The following is a 12,859-nucleotide window of genomic DNA, read 5'->3' on the forward strand; positions in this document are numbered from 1 at the left end:
CAAGCACAACCCTTGTGCATAGTTTTGAAAAAGTGTTGCAGTTTTCCTCCAAGTCGGGGGCATTGCTGCAGCTGATATTGGCTAGGACACCACTGGGTGCTCTTCTCGCTCTACACAAACAACTGCACCTTGAGGTACCCGGCTTTCAAACTCTTGAAGTTCGCAGAGGACACCACAGTACACAGTCATCGGCCTCATCAAAGACGGCGAACTTCCTATCCTTCATATCGAGAAGAAGTGGTGAGATTGAAATTTGGTGTGGCCAACACAACCTGGTGTTGAACACTCTAAAGACGGTAGTGATGATTGTGGACTTTACAAGGCAAACCTACAATGTCTTTGATCAAACGTGCCCAAATTGCTTAATTCCATGTTCTGTTTTTCTGTTTTCTGCTTTTTGCATTGTGTCATCACTAATAACAGAATGTTTTTGAGTGACTCTAAGCAGACATCCACATTTGGTTTTGATATACATTAAATATATTTGAAGTGCTGAAAACATTGCAAAGACATAATATAGTGCAGAATTGTTGAGATGTCCCTTAATTTCTCGTATCAGATGGGCACCCATGTATAATACGCATCTACAAATTTAACAGAATTCTGGAAGACCATTCTACCTATATACAATCCATCTTTGCAATGCATGATTTTGTTTCTACCCATATGATCAGAACATGAAGTATCCCATATGATCAGAACAAGAAGTATTACATGTATTGTATTACGTGTTTCCCTGAAGAATTATTCTTATGCTAAGCAATTTATTTGAACATGTAATACTTGGGCGTCATGGTGGTGCAGCTGGAAAGCGTTGGCCTCACTGTTCTGAGGACCCGGGGTCAGTCAAGAGTTTGCATGTTCTCCCCATGCCCGCATGGGTTTTCTCCAAGCACTCCGGTTTCCTCCCACCTCCCAAAAACATGCAACATTAAATTGACACTCTAAATTGCCCCTCAGTGTGATTGTGAGTGCAGCTGTTTGTCTCTATGTGCCATGCAATTGGCTGGCAACCAGTTCAGGGTGTAGCTTGCCTCCTGCCTGTTGACAGCTGGGATAGGCTCTAGCACTCCTGCGACCTTAGTGACAATAAGCGGCTAAGAAAATGGAAATATGGATGGATGTAATACTTGCCTTATATTTCTCGCTCTTGTTTTCAGAGTTAACAGACTTACTTTTATTTAGTAAATGAGAAAACACACAGTTGTGCTTACATGTTTGATTAGCCAGGCCAAATTTGTAGTATGGGTAGAATTCTTTAAAGGAATAGTCCGCTGAACAATGAAAAGCCTTAATCCGATAGGTCATGTCATATGTACTGTACCTTGAAAATTTGAGGTTAATCCAATATCAATTAATGGTGTTTTTAATCAGCAATTACGAATTTTCATGGGCGCCACCATTTTAACGAGTCACATGACTTAAAAAGCAGGAAGTGATGTCTCCTGTGTGCAAACACAATCACGGACAGCGCTGATTTCTTGGATTTATCCTCATTTGCTGAAGAAATAGCAGCATCGGTTGATCGGGAAGACGGAGGAATACGTCCATACAGATTTGAACCTGTGGCTGTAAATACTGGTGAATATTTGGATGGGTTTTTGGACGGGAATGACGCAGAATCTGACTCAATAACTAACCACAGGCGATAAACGGTTGAACGCAGATTGTGTGGAGCAGTAATTCTGTTAACTTTTGACAAAGGTCACTCAAAGAAAAAAATATGAGTACCACCGAAGTTTTCAACAAGAATGGACAGCCTTTGTGGTGAGGTAGGGTTCTGCTCAGTGTTTAAATTCACAGATGGGGAGTATGCTAGAGCTTTCGTACTCGACATTGCCAATCAACATTTTGCCAACTTCGCATAAAGACAAGATAATCAAACGAATAAAAGACGTGCCTTTGTCGGCAAGAACTGTTCACCATTATACCATCATGGTGGCAAATCAAATTGAATTACGTTCACGATTAAAGGATGGAAGTCTCAACGCCTGCATGAAGTATGAAAGCACAAGAAGTCGCATTGATGGTAAGAAGTACTTTTGACATCATTGGTTAGCAACATCATAATGGTTTTTAAAAGAATTCAAAGACTCATTGTACTCTAAAAGTGTTGGTCTTAAATAAATGCGCAAATACACCTGTACATATGTCGTACGGCTCAGGGCGACCACACTTCGCTAGCCACTGGGTCTTTAAATGTTTCTTTTTCTTACTGGGCAGAATATGCCACCAAGCCTTCCACGGATTATTTCTATCTGAATTATGGCAAAATTTCGCGATACAGTAGGGCATTTTCACGTGTCTGATGGTGGTGGTACTGCATGTGATTACACTACAAATCGTCCATGATTTCTTTGTTTACGCACAGAATACCTCACATCCGCGCAAGTAGGTCACGTGGCTCACCAAAATGGCGGCGCCCAGGAAAATTCGTAATTGCTGATAAAAACACCATTAAATTAACCTAACTTCAAATTTTAAAAGTACAGTACATATGACATGACTTATCGGATTCAGCCTTTTCATTGTTTATTCTTCATTGACTATTCCTTTAAAGAAAATATTAGGGACCAGATGAAACATTTAATTTTATTTGAATGGGATTCAAATAAAATTGTCAAACGTTTCAAAATAAGCATTATTCATAAAAAAATAGATAACCTTAAAGAAATTAATGCTTGCTGTTCAGTCAGTCATATTTAAAAAAAATATATATACATATATATATATTTCACAAATTCTGCCATTCTTCGGAACACAACTATACATATATGCCGTCATAGTCATGTCATATTGTAATTAAAGTGTAGACTACACCATTCTCAGAATCTATAGGTGGTGTTCACATATCGGAATGAAAGTGTGCTGCTTATTCCATAACCTCAAGATGCTGGCCTAGATTTGTTAAATGTTAGGAGTTTTTTCCCCCTATTTTCCCCTATACCCATGTATAACATGCACTATTGACTTTTGAAAATTTGGGGGGAGGAATGCACATTATACATGAAAACTACAGTAGGTTGAGCATCTTTTTCATGTCTGACTTTCATTTAGCGGGCGGGGCTAATACAATGCCCCACAAGGCATATACTTTCAAGTCCAAGTTCCCTCCCTCACTATAAAAGCACAAAGTGACTTCATTTCGTTTGGCTATGCTGGTAATTTGTGGGTTTCCTGTGATTAGCTTTTGTAACAGGGCGCATTTACCACTCTAACATGCAGCTTGCTGGATGCCTCAAAGAGCTCAGTGACGTTTAAAGTCCCCCAAAAATGAGGAAATAAATAAAAATTAATGGATTGACCTTTTTAAAGGCACAGGCAGATGGCGAGCTAAAGATCAACACTACCACCTGACTCTGCAGTGCGCATTTTTACAATGGATAGTTTTGGAAACTTTCACCTTAGACAATATGGCATCGTTGGTATGTTGATAGTGAATAGGGTATTGCTGACTGTGTAACAACCTGGACTTTCTCCTACCATTCCGCTGTTGTCAGGTGCCATGTTCGGCTCTGACATTGTCACCTACAAGACGCTCAGTTGATGTGTGCTAATTTTTATGATTGATTATACTCCACATTACACATTCAATTTTGAAGCTGAGCCTCCTAATGCGATTTTACATCACTATCACCCCCTTAGTATGTTCGATTCTTTTTGGAGGATGCATTTGACAAGCCTACACATCTGCGCTGAGTTTCCACCCACATCCCAGAAAAACATGCATTAATTAAAGCCTCAAAATTGCCCATAGGTGTGTGAATGTGAATGTAAAGTGTGAATGATTTTGTTTTTATCTGCCCTGTGATTGGCTGGCAATCAGTTCAGGATGTACACCGTATTTCACTCAAAGATAGCTGGGAAAAATTCCAGCAGATCAGTGACCTGAGTGAGGATAAGCGGAATGGAGGATGAATGAATTTGGTAGATTTGTTAATATTAGTCTTATCTGTTTTCAATTTTACATGCCATTTTTGGGGCACATTTACTGCCTCTTTAAAAGTTAACGAGCTCATATTTTATATCCAAGACGTAGAAAGTAGATTGACTTACAGTTCGTACTACATTACATGAGGCGCAATTAATAAAACGCGGGTTGATACAACATAGATTGATCCTAGGCATATGCCCAGCGCAACATGTGGACCAATGAAGCAAAAAAATAAGTTGATTGGTTCCCGGCACAACATCGACCAATGAGAGCACGAGTTGCTTTATCCCGTGAGCTGATTGGTCGCACAACATCTACGCCTCACACAGTAACTTCCCTTGTCCCACCCATTTACTTGTTGTGTATGTTGTAGTCAGGTTCACTATATTTGGATTTTAACTTCCGTTGGATTTTTGTGGAATTTATCAAAACTATACATTTTTGGAGACCTTATAACATGAACAACCAGAAAAACATGGTTTCCCTTTGGCCCGAGTCCTATATTGCCGCCATCTGGGATTTCACAAAATGACTGCCATGAAAAGAGTTTTCCTCAATATCTCAGCTTCTAAATGACCTACAACTTTTATTTTGACAGCTAAACTACCAGCTGTAAGACCAAGGATTCCAATGCTCCAAGTTGCAGCTGGGTTGAGACATTTGTTACTGCAGTTCTTGCAAATACTTTCCAATTTCACAAGACAAATTCGTCATTAAGCCGTACTAAGCACCAAACGCAAGGATACCTTTATCTAGTGATCTGATTATTGTAGTAGGCGTATATTATGTAAGTTAAAAGTTGAACAATTTACTGTACCCTACATGTAATTTGATAGTGGTTGTATTATAATACATAATGGTGTTGTTTCTTCTTTTTTCAGGCTCTAAACATGAGTGACAAATCACAAGCTACTGAAGGAGCTACTTGTCAATGTCAGGAGTCTATTAACTGGAAGCAGTGTATGCGTTCCCAGTCTGATCGTGACAAGGAAGAGTTGGTGCAACGCATAAACTCCTACCAGCATATGCTTGACATAGTAGAAGAGAGGTCCAGTGTGCATGATGGCAACTATGTTGAGATCCAACGATGGCTGCAAAGCAGTTCAAAGAACACACCCTGTCTCTCATCAGGCCCCCCGAGGCCGTCATGCACATGCATTAGCTACTGGTCCCCACACTGCAAAGGACCACAAATCCTGCTTGATAAAGCGTGTTTTTCCCATGGACAGCGAGAAGCAAACACCGGTGGAAGCAGAACAGGATGTAAAGAACCCTTGTTACAGCATGCAAATCTTTTCCAGCTGATTAACCTTATTGATGTCTAAACACAGAACCAAACATACCTACCAATGGAAGATATTGAAACCACATATGCCATATGTTGTACAAAATGCCCGAGGGTTCAAGGGCCTGTTTGTGCCACCATTCATAAAGACGGGTGCCTTTGTGTTTTTTCCAGTATGCAACCATGACGGATAGCCTTCCAGCTCCAAAGGCCATCATTGACATGGTTAGGTGTCAATGAAAAACAGATCTGTTCTTCTGCCAGATGTTCTATCAGAACAAAGAACTTAAGCTGTACCGATTTTTGCCAGTGTGGCAGTGAATGTCAGAAAGATGAGGACACAGAACGTGTTTTCCAACTACTGTCAGACGACTGTTAACAAAGGTTATTAATTAAAGATTTAAGTAAATATGTGTACTGTTGTAATGTCAAATATGTAAACTATAAATACTATTTACATCTTTTAATCATTCTGGTACACAGATACACGAAAATTCCCGGTGTGTGCGTGTGTGTGTGTGTGTGTGTGTGTGTGTGTGTGTGTGTATGTTGGGGGGATCCTACTTCACAGTTTTTCACAATTCATGGGGGGTTCTGGTCCCCATTAACCCCAAAAAATGAGAGATTACTGTACTAAAGCACAGTAACAAACTACAAGTACTATGTACTATGTACTTGTAGTTTGTTACTTCTTACCTAGAGCAATACATTGTTTTAACTTGCTTTGAGAGAGAGATTGAAATGTGTGATTTACAATGTAATTTGTGTTCAACAGTGGTCTTGCCTTAAATATTGCAATTAATGAAGCAACAAATTATACATTCTTTACATTTCTGCGATGCATTTACATGCTCAAAAACAAAATAATTTTATATCTCAATAATGCTTTTGTAGGCGATTCAAGGACACTGTAGTGCAATAACTTGATTTGGAATACATTAATGAATATAGCTGCTCTTCTAAAAATATTTTGCAGTAAAACAATTTCAGCACCAAAATTGTTGATAAACAATTGAAAGGTTGGTAGAAATATTACAACCTAAAATCACAGAAATTGTAAATTGTACAATAATCTATGCAAGGCTGGAGTTAGACTGTGAAGTAGACATGCTAACCACTACACAATAATGTGCTCTGGCAAAGTATTCTGTGAAATTTTCTTTTACTTATTTAGAGTATTTTTCACCTCAGTCTGCAAACACTGACCCAAAACAGCTACTTAACAAACATATCAGGTGTATTTCTTAACTCCTATTCTTAACTCAATATTCAATATTATGTGTGTGGAAAAGAAAAAATGAATACATAAATAGATAAATCAACACATCCAGAAGTAACTCTGCTGAAATCATTTCCCATCTCATCTTATCACCATGGAAACCCGAGACTAAAATTGAAAGTAAAAATGTCAGTCTGTCTCTCTGGCTGCCCATCTAATAGGGAGAACATGCAAACTCCAACCAGAAAGGGAAAGATAGCATGTTTCACCTCCATTTCCAATTTCTGGTCCTATCCATCAAATATAGCTGAAATTGGGATTGTTTATCATCATTATATTAGTTTACCTACGGCAACTGTTGCATAATATCTTTGCATCTGAGAGAGTGAAGAATGGGAAGAGATTGACTGAGACAGAGTCAAGAGGCGTGGGAGAGCTACTGGAAGGTGGACAACACATGGTCCTGAGTTTCAAGCAGAAAAAAAATATTTAAGGAAATATTTGTTGCTGCAAACCCAGATGGCCTTTTCACATTAACTGTAGGGTTTAATTCTGTTTTGATCAAGCGTGTGATAAGGTCTGCATAGTTGATTTATTTGTTCTCAGAGAACAAGTACTTGTTCGTGCTGTCCTTTCCCAGTCCCCTTTTGAGCACACAGATGGGAGTAGAATACAAACAAATCAAAGATCTGAATAGGTAATGTATTATTGAATTGTTGAATTTATTTCAAAGGACATATTCTGAGATAATCTATATGAACTAATTTACAATGGGCTTGTTTTTTACGCAGCGAAATACACAGCATCACAAAATTAGAAAATAGATGAAAAAGATAAGGCTATCTAGTATGTCATGTTTTGGACAAACACTACATTAGATGGTGGGCAGACAACACTCTCAGTGGCATGGAAATAAGAAATTGGACTGATGGATGCCAAAACAGTATCGAATTGAATCATAATCAGTTGCAATGGTGATGAAATGCATGCAAACATCTACATATGTTCAGGGTCATTTGAATTAATTTTTTTTTAATCCAGTTAAAATGAATAATTCCATCTGGGACACCGTCCTGTGGCAAAGCTATGCAGACGTGTGTTTTATGATTATATGTAACAAATGCGTCACTGGCACCTCAAGAAAAAACGTAGTTTGAAGAAAAACAACACATTTGAAACAGTAGGCAAGCAGTATTGGCCTGATGATTAAAAGTTAATTACAATGATCCCACACTATGGCGTGCAATGTGGAGGGTGGTTCAGGGGTGGAGTGGGGTGTGACCCCAGGCATCTGACTTTCCAAATGGGTCTGGGTAGGCATTAAAACAATTGGTTGACTAATCGACGTGTCGGCTTTAGTATACTTTATATTCCCGTGGTCACATGGCTGACATCACGCGACCTATGCATTGCCCCACCCAGCACTTCTGGAGGAAGGAGCTCATCTCTCGTGATTGGCTTGTTCAGTCACATGCTGTGATGACGTACTCACTGTTCCTCCCAGCTCCACATAGCATCTACATCGCCACCTTCTCCATCAATTTTGCAGGATAATTAAATATATCATCTGGTCATTTAGGTCCATTTCTTCAAGCAGACACGCTTGAGCCATTGGGAATGACCAAAACGTGTAGGGGAGCCCCAACTGGTGGCGTAGTAGCCAATACCAGCCAGAGCGACGTGTCAGACGTGGAGAAGAATGGCAGTGAATTTTCAAAACTGAGCATGTTGGTTGTGCTCGAGTATAAAGGCAAACTACACGCATGAGACCCTCAGTGACGTGAGCGCAGTCGCTGCACGTGAGAGGATAAAGAAGCCTTTTGTCATAGCATATTCTGGATACAGCTTTAAATCAATGAATTGCCAGTCACATGTTCACAGACGCCTGTTCTGGCTGCTGGTTTACAGTCTGTCTCGTGTCCTTTGACATGGCTCATGATGACGACTTTAGACGCAAATGCGCTCACAATACATGAAGCAGCTCTGAACATGCGCTTTCGGCCTAACTTGCATTTCCTGTTTCTGGGTGAATACTGGTTGTTTTGGAGCAGGCTTGTTTAGTTAATGTTTATGAAATAAACACGTAAATTAATGTCAAGACTACACAAAATAAGTCACGTCTTTCAATATCTATTTTTACTATTCAGAAATTTTACGCACTGTGCAGATTTGCGAGCACGGAGGCGCGCGAGCGCGGTCACGCGCGTCAAATCCGAGTGACTGTTGCTGTGTGCGTGATGTGTGTTGTGAGTGCTGGACCTCTAAATGGAAACTTTTCCTGCTTAATGCAGTAAAGAAAATAAGTATTTGAACATCCTCCTATATTGGAAGTTCTCCAACTTAGAAATCATGGAGGGGTCTGAAATGTTCACTGTAGGTGCGTGTCCACTGTGACAGAGATAATCTAAAAAGAAAAATCCAGAAATCACAATATATAATTTTTGTAACGATTTATTTGTATGATACAGCTGCAAATAAGTATTTGAACACCTGAGAAAACCAATGTTAATATTTGGTATAGTAGCCTTTGTTTGCAATTACAGAGAGATTTTGGCCCACTCCTCCACACAGATCTTCTCTAGATCAGACAGGTTTCTGTTGCTGTCTCTGAGAAACACAGAGTTTCAGCTGCCTCCAAAGATTTTCTATTGGGTTTAGGTCTGGACACTGGCTAGGCCACGCCAGAACTTTGATATGCTTCTTACGGAGCCACTCCTTGGTTTTCCTGGCTGTGTCCTTCGGGTCATTGTCATGTTCAAAGACTCAGCCATGACCCATCTTCAATGCTCAGACTGAGGGAAAGAGGTTGTTCCCCAAAATCTCACAATACATGGCCGCGGTCATCCTTGCCTTAATTCAGTGCAGTCGTCCTGTCCCATGTAAAGAAAAACACCCCCAAAGCATGATGCTACCACCCCCATGCTTCACAGTAGGGATAATGTTCTTGGGATGGAACTCATCATTTGTCTTCCTCCAAACATGGTTAGTGGAATTATGACCAAAAAGTTCAATTTTGGTCTCATCTGACCACAAAACATTCTTCTATGACTGCTCTGTACCATTCAAATGGTCTTGGCAAACTTAAGACAGGCCTTGACATGCTGGTTTAAGCAGGGGAACCTTCCATGCCATGCATGATTTCAAACCATGACATCTTAGTGTATTACCAACAGTCACCTTGGAAACGGTGGTCGCAGCTCTTTTCAGGTCATGAACCAAGTCCTGTTGTGTAGTCCTGGGCTGATTCCTCATCTTTCTAAGGATCATTAAGACCCCACGAGGTGATATCTTGCATGGAGCTCCACTCCGATTGAGATTGACCGTCATGTTTAGCTACTTCCATTTTCTAATGATTGGTTTAACAATGGACCTTTTTTTCCCCACCAAGCTGCTTGGCAATTTTTTCATAGCCCTTTCCAGCCGTGTGGAGTTACAAATTTGTCTCTGGTATCTTTGGGCAATTCTTTGGTCTTGGCCATGTTACAAGTTTGAGTCTTACTGATTGTATGGGGTGGACAGGTGTCTTTATGCCTCTAACAAACTCACACAGGTATATCTGATTCAGGACAATACATAGACTGGAGGTGGACTTTTAAAAGCGGACTAACAGGTCTTTGAGGGTCAGAATTGTAGCTGATAGACAGGTGTTCAAATACATTATTTGCAGCTGTATCACAAAAATTGTTTTAAAAAAAAAAACAAAAACAAAAAAATCATACATTGTGACCTCTGGGCTTTTCTTTTGAGATCATCTCTCTCACTGTGGACATGCACCTACAATAAAATTTCATACCCCTCCATAATTTCTATGTGGGAGAACTTGGAATAAAGCACGGTGTTCAAATACTTGTGTTCTTCACTGTACATTGAGTCTTTGTAGACCTAGAGAAAGCCTATGACATATTACCAAGACAGTCTGTCTGGTGCGGCGGAGAAATATGTTAGAATAGTACAGGACATGTATGAGGGCAGCAGAACAGCTCTTTCCCCAGACAGTACGATAGAGATGGGAAGGATGTGCAGCAGATAAGGGTGCTTAAAGCTCAAGTGTCATCAAACGGATGATTTTTGGTATATTACTAATGAAAAACCCACAGCCAATATGGTCCCATGTGTTTTTTCACCACAAAACATGATTTTGACGGATACAACTTTTTGTAACTCCCGGCATGAAAATCTTGTCAGGGATTTGTTTTCGAGAAGAAGCAGGAAGTGACGTAAAGGACAGCGGCGCCCCCTCGTGGACTCGTTTGTTTCCATTAGTTTTACCTCCGGGAAGGTAGCTCGTTGTTCCTCCGTGTTAGCCAAAATGCCGGCTCATTGCATTGCTGGACATTGCTTGAACACTCGGGAGAATAGAATTACCCTTCATAAGTTTGAAAGAGACCCTGTTCGTTGTGAAAAATGGATTGCATGGGTGCAAAGGACGAGAGCTTCGTGGGTTCCAAATAACAGGTAGGTGTGTATACAGCTACTAAAAAAAATAATAGTTTGGGGCAGAAAACGTAATCGGTCTCTCTCATAACGTAACAACAGATCCGCCCAGCCAACAATGTCTCACTCAGCCTGCAACATAGCTCGGCTCCACCCACTCCTTACATAGCACGGCGGGCCGAAACTCAGCCACACCAGCTGAGGCGCCGCGTTCGGCGGTCACATCTTCAGCGAAGGCTGCGCATCGGGCTTTGCGACGGGGGTGGGTCTCGACTGTGTTCATCAAGTACTGTGGCGTCCGTGAGCCCCACCCTAAAGCAGCACCGCTCGGCTCTGTCATAAGGCACACCGGCCGGCTGCGAAGAGCTGCGATGGCTCATCTCGGCCACGGAAGTGGATCGGACGGGATGCGGTTTGGCCGTGATGGCAATATCATCTGAATATGGCTCGAAACAATAGTGTAATATTGCCCTGAGGGCTCGAAACAATGGTGTAATATTGCCCTGAGGGCTCGAAACAATGGTGTAATATTGCCCTGAGGGCTCGAAACAATAGTGTAATATTGCCCCGGTAACTTCACGCGGTTGTGTGGTGTTGTCCCTTTCGAAAAGAGCATCCGTGTCAGAAGGTGCGTTGGAAGAATCCGAATATCTCTGTTGTTCGGCTTCCATAGTAGCAGGCACTGCGCGTTTTCAACGGCGGAAGTGACGATGACGTCAAGGACAGATGACGTGGCTAATATGGCGACCACTTGGATGTCGAGGGACACTCAATTGACCCCTCCGTACAGGGCACTTAACCACGCCTCCTGAAGTTACGTCACCCCACGTGTGCTAACCTCAGATAAACAATTAGCAAAAATGGCGGCACAGGAAGAAAAGACTAGAGCGAAATTCTCCGATTTACCAGCTGATTTTTCACTCGCATTCTTAGCGAATAGTAAAATATCGTTGAAAAGCAGACAGCAGGGCTTCAAGTATTTCAGCGAGGGGTATTTCAATGGTATTTACATGGATATCAACGGAGAAACCATTGATATTAGCACAAGATCTTTCAGGAGTCAGAGGAAGCCCGAGAAGCCACATAATATAATATATTATAACCCAAAGACGAATTCGTCATTGACAGTTTCCTATTTTCGTGTTACCTATCACACTTGTGTGCAGAATCTGTATGTGTATCTGTATACATCACAATCACAATCGTCATTAAAATATGCTTAAAACATGCTATCTTATCTCAAGACAAATGAATTAAGTGAAATATTCAGTAAAAAGACATCTAAAATTGTCCTTTTCCCCACATTATACATATTATAGTATAGATATAGAATATACATGAAAATATATCCTAGAATTTCTACACCAAAACATGTTAAAGAAATTGATCTGTAGTAAATACTATTAACTTTTAAGTCTCAAACTTGTTACGTAACGTTGTACTGATACACTTGACCACATTGCTCACTATCTTAGATATAGATCTAGTAATACTAATAGTATAATCAGTTGCCTTTAATATACTATATAAGCTTGGCGGGGGGGGTTAATACTGCAGTCACTCACATTTGAAAAATGTACGGGTGTGGTCAGTCATGCTCGCAGATACAGTTGTGAATGTGATTAGGAACGCCTTAAAATAACTTACTGGATTAATATAACATAACTAAATTAAAATTAAAAAAAAAAAATATATAACTAAAATAGAAAATTAAAAATTAAAACACAAATGATAATTTCCAATTTCAACTGATATTAGTGCAACATGATATAAAACAGTATAGTAAAATTTTCATCAATAAAAATTCTTGATCTGACAAGCTTTATCTGAAGAAAAGTTAAATGCACTGGCGTGTCAAGGAATAAACACAAACGGTCTATATTCGCAATGTTTTGAAAATGCTGAAAGTTTAGTTCAACATAATCGGCGTTCGTGGCAACAAGCTAGCGATACATTGGAACAAACATTCCTGTCGGCAATCGTGACG

General features: G+C 40.3%; 1 protein-coding gene across 8 annotated transcripts in view; it reads right to left on the minus strand.

Annotated features, from left to right (window-relative positions):
• The window catches only part of pigg (phosphatidylinositol glycan anchor biosynthesis class G (EMM blood group)), a 107,564-nt gene that overhangs the window by 58,783 nt on the left and 35,922 nt on the right, over window positions 1–12,859 (minus strand). The gene's annotated exons all lie outside the window — the stretch shown is intronic.

The sequence above is a fragment of the Syngnathoides biaculeatus genome, chromosome 11 (genome assembly GCF_019802595.1).
Source record: "Syngnathoides biaculeatus isolate LvHL_M chromosome 11, ASM1980259v1, whole genome shotgun sequence".
Taxonomy (NCBI): Eukaryota; Metazoa; Chordata; class Actinopteri; order Syngnathiformes; family Syngnathidae; genus Syngnathoides; species Syngnathoides biaculeatus.